Here is a 13,158-nt window from a genome sequence, read left to right as displayed (position 1 = left end):
TTCAAATATTCATTACTGATAAAGAGAGGTAATTAAATAGAAAAATAAAGATTGTGAGATCCGATAGAGGTGGTGAATATTATAAAAAATTTACTGAAAATGGACAATGTCAAGGTCCATTTGTAAAGCTTCTTGAAAGTCGAGACATATGTACTTAGTATACAATGCTTGATACACCATAGCAAAATGGTGTAGTTGAAAGACGGAATCGTACTATGATGGAAATGGTTAGAAGCATGATAAATGATAGCAATATACCATTATTTATGGATGTATGCATTAAAATTCACTATGTATTTGTTGAATAGGATTTTTAGTAAAGTGGTTCTTAAGACACCTTATGAACTATGAATAGAAAAAAAATTCAGTTCAAAGCATCTTCATGTTTGAAGCTGTCCAACAGAAGTAAGAACATATAATTCACATGAAAAGAAGCTTGATGCAAGAACTATTAGTAATTACTTCATCGGCTGTCTGGATAAATCAAAAGGGTACATATTTTATTGTCTTAATCATAGTACGAGAATAACTGAATATGAAAATGCTAGGTTTCTTAAAAATAGTCATTTTAGTGGAAGTGAGGAATCAAGAAAGGTAGATCTTCAAGAGAACCATGTAATAACTCCTACACATGATAGTTCTTCTCAAGTTTTTGTTCCTATTATTATGTCACAGTCACGTAACATGCCAAGGTAATAATGCAACATTCCAAAATCACTAGATGAATATATAAATATTGAGCCTAACAACGATGTACAAGTCCCAAATGAACAAGTAATAGATGAATCACAAAAAATTTTAAGAAGGTCAGTAAGGCAAAAAGACCAACAATTTCATATGATTTTATAGTTTACTCACTTGAGGATCAGTGTGACTTAAGCATTGATAAGGATCCAAGTATCTTTTAAGTAAGCCATGAAATCTCATAATTATGAAACATGGTTCAATGCTATAAAAGAAGAGTTGAAATCAATGAATGACAATAAAGTTTGGGATCTAGTCAAATTGCCTAAAGATTCAAAACGAATTGGTTATGAATGGATATTTAAGACCAAATGTGACTCACAAGAAAATATTAAAAGGTATAAGGCTAAACTTGTCAAATGTTACATTCAAAATGATAGCATTGACTACAAATTTTTTTTCACCAATTTCAAAGAAAGATTCTTTAAGAATTGTTATGGTTTTGGTGGCTTGTTATGATTTAAAGCTTCATTAAATGGATGTAAAAACTACCTTTCTTAATGGTAATTTAGAAGAAGATGTTTATATGGACCAACCTCAAGGGTTCTTAACCATATAAAAAACTTTGGTGTGTAAATTGAACAGGTCAATATATGGACTAAAACAAGCTTCTAGACAATAATGTTTTATCGAATTTAATGATACCATCTTGTCATATGATTTTATGGAGAACACTATAGATAGGTGTATCTATATGAAAATTAGTGGGAGCAAATTTATTATATTGGTCTTATATGTTGATAATATGCTTCTTGCTGCTAATGATGCTGGTTTGTTATATGATGTAAAGAACTTTTTCTCTAATACATTTTGAATGAAAAATATGTATAATGCATCTTATATAATAGAAATAGAAATATTCTGTCATAGATCGCAAGGTACATTAGGATTGTCACAGAAAAAATATATAAAAAGGTGTTAGAGAGGTTTAGAATGGAAAGTTGTTCTTCATTAGGAATAATTTTAATTTAGAAGGAGATAAATTTAGTAAAATGCAATATATCAAGAATAAATTGGAATGAAAAGCAATAGAGTCTATTTCTTATTATGTTTCAGTGGTTGAAAGTCTGATGTATATTCAGACATGCACTAGACCAGATATAAGTTTTGCTATTGGGATGTTGAGTCGATATCAAAGTAATCTTGAAATAGATCACTAGAAAGCTACAAAGAAAATCTTTAGATACTTAAAGGCACCAAAAAACACATGCTCACTCAAAGAAAATCATATAATCTTAAAGTGATTTGCTATTTATGTTGGATGTATAGACTCGAGAAGGTCAATTTTTGGTTGTCTTTATATTGGCTGAATGAGCTATTTCATGAAAAAGTGCAAAAGAGTCTATCATTGCTACTTCTACTATAGAGGCGGAATTTGTGACCTGCTTTGAAGCCACAGTTCAAGCATTATGGTTGCAAAATTTTATCTCAAAGCTTAGTATCATTGAAAGTATAGCGAAGCCACTAAAGATGGGCGTAATTGATAAGTCCTTGTTACTATAAAAGTATAATATGTATGACTATATGTTTTGCTTATTTGTTATGACACGTGTGAATTCAATTAAAGTTAGGTTTCTACTTACTTACTGGTTATCACATTATGGTAATTATGTGTAACGTTTAGAGAGATAGCATGTTACTATATATCTCCTAATATACATGTTGAGTTAAGTTGATTTTGTGGTACATGGAAGGAACCATGTCACTAATAAACATTTATTGCTATGATCCAGTTGATTCAATTCAAGTAAGGATGATGTTTTGATTATTTTAACATAAAGTATTGCGCATTTATGGTTGTCGAATCTTCAAGTCATCATATGGACCAAGTGAAAAATTGTAAGTTATTTTATTAAAATAATAATGTGGTCCATGTAATTAATGAAACTAGTTCTAATTATAGTGAGTTAAATATGATGGCCGTTACTCAATGAAAGAAATAGAATTAGTAAAAATATTAAAATAATAAAAATAAAGGATATTCTTCTCCTCTCTCTTTAGAATTGAAAATACAGAATCTATAGTTTTTAAAAGAGAGACGTGACAAGAAAAGAAAAACTCTCTGAGAAATAACTGTTTTTGGTTTTTTTAGTGCTATCAACGAGAAAGTGAAAAAAAAGAAAAAAGAGAGAAAAAAACATCTAGAAACATTGGGAGGCTGTCCAATAGCTCAGTTGATTAGAGTTGTATGTCCAACTGTCCATAACACAAAGATCACTGAGAGCAGTAGATTGATTTTTAATATACAATATATATTTTAACATATATTTTATACAAATAATTGATTTAATAATTGATTTTTTATATAATTAGTATTGTTATATTTTTAATTATGACTCATGAGTCATGAGTAATTTTTATCAAAGTCTGCATTCAAAAATTTATTAAAAAAAATATATTAAAATATAAAATATATTAACAATTTATGAAATATATAAATTAATTTAGTAATTATTTCTTATTCGGAAAAATTATCAGTAAAACCTAATAGTTTCAAACATGTATCTTTGTTGATTTGGGATCATTATGTAATATTTTTTCATTAATCTTTTGGGTTCAACAATGATGAATACATAATATGTGAAAATTTTTGTAATATATGATGGGCTCTTGAAAGAAAAGAAGGAGACTGAGTCACAGATTTTATTGTAGAATTCTCCGTCCAGTCACGTGGTCGGTTTCCCCAATAGCCCGCTTTTCCTCTATTCTCCATCTTCCTTCCTTCTTTCTCGCACCACTTCCTCATGTTTAATTTGATTTTTCCGCCACTCTAACCCTTATATATATGTAAATTAATCGTGAAGTTAATAAATAATTACCATTATTTCTACTTAGCTACCCCATCATTAGCAATAATTAATAAGCATGGATAAAACTCTTTCTCAGGCGTTGTTCCTATGCTTCGTGTCATCGTCATTACTATGGACCTTATCATGTGCCCGCAACCCCTTTGTCTCATCAACCATCATTGACATTATTGACCGCCCCAACCACGATGCCAACTCCATTCTTGACAAACCCGAACTCATTGAAGAACCTTCACCATTCATCCAATTCCAACCTAATAATAAACCTGATAGTGACGACCAGCCTGAAACTGAAACCACGAAAGCAGCAGAAGATGAATCATCAGCGGAGGTAATTCCTAATAAAGAAACGACGTCGTCCAAAGAAACATCAAACCCTACAAACAACAATGCTACTCCTTTAACGGTTCTCCGTATTCGTTCCATGGATGACCCTCGTATCCCTAGACGTCCGTTACCGTTAGGCTTACGGTTGGGCCACCGGTGCCACCACAATAGTAATCCTCAAAACAAGGCGTTGATGCCGAGCCTCTCACGCCGGAGTAATAATTACATGACAATGAGCAAACCGGAGCTGGATCAGGAGTTTGATAAAGTGGCTCGTAACTGGGTGCGTCAGGTTCCTGCTGAATTGTTGAGGGTCCGACACATTGAACCCATGTTGCTGTCTCGCGAACTCGAGCTCGAACGTGAACGCGAGCGTAAAATTAACATGGCCCTGGATAGGAGTGAGTTGTGGAGGAAGATTTATCTCCGTCGCCACCGCAAGCACCCACAAGAAGATCAACAGAACAAGAACAATAATAATAATAATGCTCCCTTGATGAAGAGAATCCGCAAGTTTTTGAGCCACTTCTAGTTTTTAAATATGATATATAGCTCATTATAGACTAGTACTCATCATCATGCATACGCAATTCTGCGTATATATATACTATACCGGTATATGTACCCTTCAATCTTGATTTCACCTTTTCTTTTTTTTGTTACTAGATTACTATATGCATGGCAATTGCCTTACAGAGGAATACTTTATAGTAATAAAATAATTTTTGTAGAAACATACATAATAATGTCTATTTTAATGGATGATAAGTAAGACTTGTAACTCGTATTTTCTTGCTCTATATTTCACCCCCCGTTTTTGCATGCAATTATATGTGTGTCGTGTGCCGTGTGCCTCGCGGAAACAGAAACCGGTTTAATTTATACTAGCAACCATAATTTATTTTCAATTTTATCTTTATTGTATTTTGATGTAAAAATTAAGCTAAGAGAAGTATTTTTTAAAAAAAAATGATATTAGCACACCAAAATCAGCCACTAATATATTTATATATAAAAATATGTATGGTTTAATTTATTTTTAATATGTATTTATATTTTAATATTTATTTTATACTGATAGCTGACTTTAATGTACACATAGTATAGTCTTTTTTAAAATAATTAGAAGTTACGAGAAGTTAAAATTTTTTAATAATCACAAAAAAACCCATCTCTCTCAACTACTCTAAACCCAAAGCAGAAAGAAAAAATTTTAAAAAGAAAAAAAATCTAAAACCAAATTCTCTGTCACCACTTCTTTTTCATCGCATCTGCCGCAACCCCAACATACCTTCTTCCTCTTTGACTCCAAAAATCCAAACTTTCTCTTCGTAACCTGGTTCCTTTCCTAAGTCTCAGAGAAGAAAATGGCAACGGTGGGTCGTTTCAACGTGCACGAGCCACCATACTTTCTTCTTCCTCGCTCCTTCAAGTTACGACTTTGCCTCACTAACACTTACATGTCTCTAAGTATCTTAGTACTTCCAACTAATGATTTTCACAGATTCTCTCCCAACTCTGATCATAACCGCTAAGGCGTTAAATCCACTTTCAAAGATTTTTGTCAACATTTCAATCCACAAATCAAAATCACCAATGAAAACCATCATCCTATCAATAATTTCCCTCACTAAAACTAGAATCAGAATCCCTATCAACCTCACAATACAACTTGTCAGTTTTTCGAGCTGGGTCAAAACCATACTCATAATCAATGAAGTCAAACTATCCTCAATAGAAAGCACCACCACCACCCACATACCAAAATCAAAACTTTCAGAAACTCACGGTCAGAAACAGCACTGTCCTCAGTGCCGTTAAGATGGAGAAGGTCGAGGACGCAAACCAAGAACCGACAGAGGAGAGAGTGACACGACCATCACACCAAGAAAAATATTGAGTACTATCGGATTTACTATCAAAATTATCATATAAACCCACCGGTAATTAGTTTACCATCAAATTTATTGTCAAAATAAATTTAACGGTATAAACAGTGCCGGAAAATATTTACCGGTGGATTATTTCGGCTGACGCTAATTACCGACGGATTGTGCATCGAAAATTGCAATTATTACGACGAAAATAAGTGGTTGGTTACCATCAAATTTTTTCAACGGTAACTTTGGCACCATATTATTTTTTGTGGCACCCATTTTTCGTCGGATTATTCCGTTGGTAAATCTGATGGTATGTAAATTTTTTTTGCACAATTAGCGCACAATTAATAGTCAAACTAAATTTTTTGTTTACAAAATTAGGACACAAATTCTGAATACTAGAAATCAACTAATGATTTTATTAAATTTTAAGGGTCTGAACATAATAAAAAGTCAAAGAAGTAAAATGAAATGAAATGGACATAAAATAAATTAAATTCCTAAACTCTATGGATCCTGGTAATTATCGTCGTCATCCTCTTTCCCCTGTTGAAGCGGCGGACTAGGTGTTGATGTCAGTTTCCCACCAGTAGCATCGTTGCTGGTACTAGCAGCGCCGCTCCCTCTAGCGCGCATCTGGTCGTTGTACATTGCCATCTGGTCTTACAAATGCTCTAGAGTCTAGCCACTCCAGCTTCTTCGTCAGCTCCGACCTGATGGCAACAGTGTCTCCCACGCGTGCAAGAAGCTCATTGTACATCTCTCCTGACTGCTGAGCTTGTTGGTGAAGCTCTTGTGTTAGCTTCCGCACCTCCTCCTTTAAATCGAAAACTTTCTTGGGATCGACAGAGCTGGTAGCAGAGGTAGAGACAGATGAAGCCGCCAATGCAAAGGTGTGGAGGCCGCTGGCGAAGAGGCGGTCCCAACCTGTTGACGCGATTCTTGTAGGGCTAAGAGGCAGTCTCGCGCCAAACCCTATCAGCATCAACGAATGAGGCATCGGAGCCAGATTCGTCCCCACTAGGTTGAGATTGCTGGGTCGTGACTTTCAATCTCTGCGTGTAGTCCTCCTATGCAACACACGTGGTTAGGATAATAGTTAATTGACTTTAAACCGAATACATTTCAAACTTAGAATTAATGAAACTCACATAATGAGCCACAGACTACTCATTAGCAAATCTCTTCTTGTTGGCCTTCAATGTATGGGTATACTTGAAGGTTTCCACCAATGTCACCTCACGCTCCAACGACTTAGACTACACATATTGAAACCAGCTAATAAATTAAATAAAGTAACAATTAATTCAAGTAATAATTAACAAAATTAGCAAACTACATACAAGCCTGCTCTTCGTCTTCATGAAAGTTGTCGACCCACTAATATATTTCGACAACCTCGGTGAAGCCCTTTTAATTTCTGTTCATCAGAGGGCGATACTTGGACCCCTCATTAGTACTAAAATAGACGTCCATTTCCTTCTTAATTTTTGGACAGAGCCAAATCACGAGGTCTCCTGTGTACATTCATTGTTGGTTTGTGTAGCTCGGCCATGGGTGGTCGTACATTGACTGAATCACATTGGGGATCTCCTGTGTACATGTATTGTTGTTTGGTGTAAACCTATCAATGAAAAACTTAAGATTAGCAAACACATAAAAATACATAAAACTTAACAAATTCAAAATAGATTGTGGATATAAGATATTAAAATAGTACTCACGCATTAGAGAAATCCTCATCCGTATGACGAGCGGCGGTGGAGGGGCATCTGGTTAGGACTCATTAGAGAAATCACCCACCGTGGTCTCTGTCGCTAGAGTTGTTTTGGGGGCTGAAGTGGGGCACAGCAGAAGGAGTCATGTAGTTGGGGTCCGGGACCATGATGAACTACTGGTTTGATGGACCCGCCTGTGACGTCATAGGGATCGACGGGGTAGTCGAGCTAGAGGGCGATGACTGAGAAGTCCCTTGGTACCAGGGAAAATCCTCCTTCTACCATGACTACGAGACCGACTCGTGAAACCTCTGCTACCTCTCGTCATGTCTACAAAGAGAATACCAATTAACACTAAATAGCATATATACAACACAAATCCTTCAATAGTTATATTATTTCAAAAAAAATTTGACATAACCTCTCCTAAAATTGGACATATATCCACCTTTACGATTCTCACAAATCCAACCAACTTCAATCCACAACATCAGTCATGCAAAACTCAATTAAATTCAAAACATTTCTAGCAGGATATATTAACTTGTTTATACTATTGTATACATTTATAAGGGCATCATATATATTGATATTTAAATCTTAAAGAATGTTATTATTTGTAACGTTAATCATTATACATTTATTTGAAAATATAGGAAATTAAGTTAAATTTCACCAAGATTTAAAAAATGAGTGTTAATTGTTGCCTTAAAATAAATGGTTTCTTCAATAACTATACATATGAATTAGAATAATCCTACAAATAATGCACTTACATTGACATAGTAAATCAGTACAACCTAATACTTTAAATCTAACCTATCTTAACAACTTAAAACCTCTAGCTAAAACTAAAAATTAAATCTAACTCGCAGATAATACTAATTATCAACTAAAACACAAATTAGACATAGAGGCATATAATTGAGCACTTGGCATGCAAAAGCATCAAACAACAAGAAATAGCACAACCAAATATTCCCTCAACATTAATTCACACAAATCAGCAATAATGACACAACAATCAGCAGCACATTACAGAAATTCAGAAGAAAATCAATCAATCCAGCCCAAATAAATTGAAATTCAAATTCAAAAAACATAACATCATGTTGAACTATATATAGACTAATAGCAATTTTAATCAGAAAAATCTTAATCCCAATCTAAATAATCTAGCTAGCAAAAAATAATGATAACCAATTCCACATACTAATTAGAAATTAACATGTAACTAATTCCTAAATTAACTTAAATAGAGAAAAAGAGTGACCATAGAACCTGAGCTTCGAATAGAAGAAGAAGAACCCAGGGGAGGGTGATGCAGTGATAGCGACAGTTACTGCTGGTGGAGTGTCGCGGTGGTGCGGGAGAACAAGACAAATAGAGAGGGAGAGAAGGAGTTACGACTGACGCTGGGTTACGGAGGGGAGAGAATGAAAGAAGGGGTTGGTTTCGCTGAGGGGAAGAGGAGGCGGCGAAAGGAGGTTGCAAAAGCTCTGTCAGCGGCGGCAGGGTTGACGGATCGGCGGGGAGAGAAAAGGGTTAGAGAGAGAGAGAGTGGGAGAAGAGAGGTTAGAGAGAGAAGGGGAGTCAAAATTAAAGGGGAGAGGTTCACACTTCAAATTTTAGGGCTTGTTACCGTCGGATTTACTGGCGAATAAATTTGACGGCATTGCATTACGGGTCACCAAAACATAGTGTTTCACTAATTGGGTTTACCGGTGGATTTTTTTCGTCAGTAAATCCCATGTTACATTTTGCGCCTATTTCTTTCCGTTTTTTCTCCAATTATTACCAACAAATTTACTATCGGAAATATAAATCCGCTGGTAATGATTTGACCTGACGAATTTGACACTTAAACCATCAATAAATCTGTCAGTATTCAGCATTTTTCTTGTAATGCCACCGAAGCCAGCATCTGAACTCGCACGTGGTGCTCTTGGCCAGTGCCAACAACGCTACAAAGCTTAACAGAGGAACATGGGCTGAGGAGGAAGAAGCAACAGATCTGACCATATGTAGCGGTCTCCGCAAAGAGAGAACAGATGCTCGCATCAACGACGCCTTTGATGATGGAACTCGCGGCCACCAACATGCTCCATGGACGATGGCCGTTATGGGATACATGGTGCACAAATTGAGAACTCACACAGCTTAACCGACAACTGCACTGGGTCATCCAAGAAATAACTCAGATGAGTGAGGGTCGATCCCACGAGGATTCTCGGACTGAACAAGCAATGGCTGTCTTGTTGGACTTAGTTAGGCAAATCAGAAAAAAGGGTTTGGTATGTGCAATTCGCATAGAATAATAAGCAATAAAATAAAGAAAGCAATAAACAGTTTGATGTGAAAACAATATGAGAAAATAGTTAAGGTCTCAGACATGTTTACTTTTTCCGGATTAAAGTATCTTACCAACTATTTTAAAAATGAATAATTCATTATATGGAAAATCATAAGTGTCTAAACCCTAATCTCTTAGCGATTTAGCCTCCCCTAACCTTCATCAACCGCCACTCTCGTGGTCACTTTATTCTGATTAGAGGCTGAAGTTCAGAAAACTAGTTTATACCACAAAAACCCTAATCACCCCAAAACCAAATGAATAGATGTTGCTTATCCCCATCGGTTCGTGTAATTAGCCGTCTAGGAGGAGTGTTTGCAAGCTGTAGTTCAAGCGAGATAACTCTCTTGAGAATCACAAGAACTCATGTACAAAAGGGATTCCACCCAGTTCATAAAATTAGGAACGAAAACAATCCTTAGAATTGAATCAAATATAAATTAAAATAGAAGAATAATATTTCTAATCCATAGAAATAAATAGAGTTCCTAACCTTAACCAGGAGGTTTAGTTGCTCATACTTACCAAGAAAACAGGATTCTGAAAATATGTAGGAGGAAGATGATTGATATGATGCCTTAGAAATGGTGCATCTTATTCCTTATAATACTAACCTAATTTGAAATGAAAATAAAATAAAAAAAATAAATTTTAAACCAAAAAGATCTTGTTTGTAAATAAAAATTACAAAAGAAATTAAAATATAACTATTAAGTGCTAAATCCACTTGAGAGGCCCAAAGAGGGGTGATTTTGGGCTGCTGCTGGCGTTTAACGTCCAAGGGGGAGCATCAACATTCGGATTCTGGCTTGGCGTTTAGCACCCTGGAGGGAAAGTTCTGGCGTTGGTTCTGTCCTTGTTGGGCGCTAAACGCTAGGCTCGACGTTTAGTGCCAGATTTGGCAGTGATTCCAGAATAAAAGTATAAACTATTATATATCGCTGGAAAGCTCTAGAAGTTTTCTTTCCAACGCTGTTAGAACTGTATCAATTGGACCTTAATAGCTCAATTTATGCTCATTGTAATGCAAGGAGGTCAGGTTTGACAGCATCTTACTATCATTTCTTTGTTTTTGCACAAAACTCTGCCAAATTTGCCCGAATTTCACCTGAAATCATAAAAATACCAAAACAACTCAAAGTAGTATCCAAAGAGTATTTTTGAACTAAAATATAATAAAACTTAATAAAATATAATCAAAAGCAACTAGAAAATGAGGGAAAATGGGTATAAGATGGTCTGAATCAGTTCATTCCACTCTTTGGTCAAGACTATAGTTTCATCTCCTTTCAAGGCATTCTTCTCAGAGAGTAGGCTTTTCATGAAGGCCATATAGGGAGGCATCTTCTCCAACACCTCAACAAAAGGAATATTGATGTGAAACTTTTTGAAGATTTCCAAGAGCTGAGTGAATTGCTCATCCTTGGTCTCCTCTTGTAGCTTCTGAGGGTGTAGTACTTCAGGCTCCTGTGTCAAGCGGGCAAATTGTTTATCCTGTTCCGCTTGGCGGAGTTTCTAAGGATAAGGCATCTTGGCTTTATATTCTTCAACCTTAGTTGCTGCAGGTTTATTCCCTACAGAGGTGGTTAGAGAAGCCTTTTTAGAGGGGTTACTATCAGCACTCTCAGGTGTCTGATTCCTCATTGGCGTTTGAACGCCAGGATTGGGTGAGGAATGGGCATTTAATGCCAACTTTTCCCCCTTTTCTGGCGTTTGAACGCCAGAATTGGGCAAGGAATGGGCATTTAACGCCAACTTTTCCCCCCTTTCTGGCGTGTGAACGCCAGGAGTATTCCTCTTTGGGCTCTTACTGTCCTCAGAGAAATTTTGGATAGTGGTTTGGTTATCCTCTGTTAGTTGTTTCTTTCTTGACTTTTTGCCACTTTGAGCAGTGTTATTCAATCTCTTCGGTTGTCTTTTTCATGTGTAGAGAACCACCTGCAAAGTAATCTAATGACCTCTTGGCCATCTCAGAGAATCTTTCATAGAAGATATCTATCCAAAGAATCATAAAGAGACTTGCTCTCTTCCTGCCTAAAGGTCTGAACGTCTATCCTCAGCTTTGTCAGTCTCCATGGGGGAAGTACTTGTTTAGGAACTTGTTTACAACTTCATTCTATATGTTCATGCTCTCCTTGGGTTGAGCATCAAGTTATTCCTTTGCTTGGTCCCTCATAGCAAATGGGAAGAGTATATATACTCCATTGGTCTTCACAGTATCACAGATCTATAGGAAGTCAAAGATGAATTTGTTGGGATCCTCCTGTAAGAGTCTATGGTACTAACAATTCTGCTGCACTAGAGTGATCAGTTGTGGGTTAAGTTCAAAATCGTTTACTCCAATGGGAGGGACACTGATACTCCTTCCATAGAAATCAGGAGTGGGGGCTGTGTAAGAGAATAGGATTTTTCTAAGTGGTGCATTCTGGTGTATGAAATTGCAATCACACTTTTGCAATCCCGCACAACTAACCAGTAAGTGCACTGGGTCGTCCAAGTAATACCTTACGTGAGTAAGGGTCGATCCCACAGAGATTGTTGGCTTGAAGCAAGCTATGGTTATCTTGTAACTCTTAGTCAAGATATCAATAATTCTCAGGGTTAATTGTGAAAAGTAGAAGAACATGAAATAAATACTTGTTTTGCAGTAATGGAGAACAGGTTGAGGTTTCGGAGATGCTCTATCTTCTGAATCTCTGCTTTCCTACTGTCTTCTTCTTCATGCACGCAAGGCTCCTTCCATGGCAAGCTGTATGTAGGGTTTCACCGTTGTCAATGGCTACCTCCCATCCTCTCAGTGAAAATGTTCAACACGCTCTGTCACAGCACGACTATTCATCTGTCGGTTCTCAATCAGGTTGGAATAGAATCCAGTGATTCTTTTGCGTCTGTCACTAATGCCCAGCCTTCAGGAGTTTGAAGCTCGTCACAGTCATTCAATCCTTGAATCCTACTCAGAATACCACAGACAAGGTTTAGACCTTCCGGATTCTCTTGAATGCCGCCATCAATTCTAGCTTATACAACGAATATTCTGATTAAGAAATCCAAGAGATATCTACTCAATCTAAGGTAGAACGGAGGTGGTTGTCAGGCACACGTTCATAGGTGAGAATGATGATGAGTGTCACGGATCATCACATTCATCAAGTTTAGGAACAAGTGATATCTTAGAATGGAAGCAAGCGTGATTGAATGAAAAATAGTAGTAATTGCATTAATCCATCAAGACACAGCAGAGCTCCTCACCCCCAACCATGGGGTTTAGAGACTCATGCCGTAGAAGATACAATAAGAAACGTGTAATGTGTCATGAGGTAGAGATACAA

Source organism: Arachis stenosperma, chromosome 5, assembly GCF_014773155.1.
Source record: "Arachis stenosperma cultivar V10309 chromosome 5, arast.V10309.gnm1.PFL2, whole genome shotgun sequence".
Taxonomy (NCBI): Eukaryota; Viridiplantae; Streptophyta; class Magnoliopsida; order Fabales; family Fabaceae; genus Arachis; species Arachis stenosperma.
The sequence above is the reverse complement of the archived record's forward strand: the minus strand, read 5'-3'. Positions refer to the sequence as shown.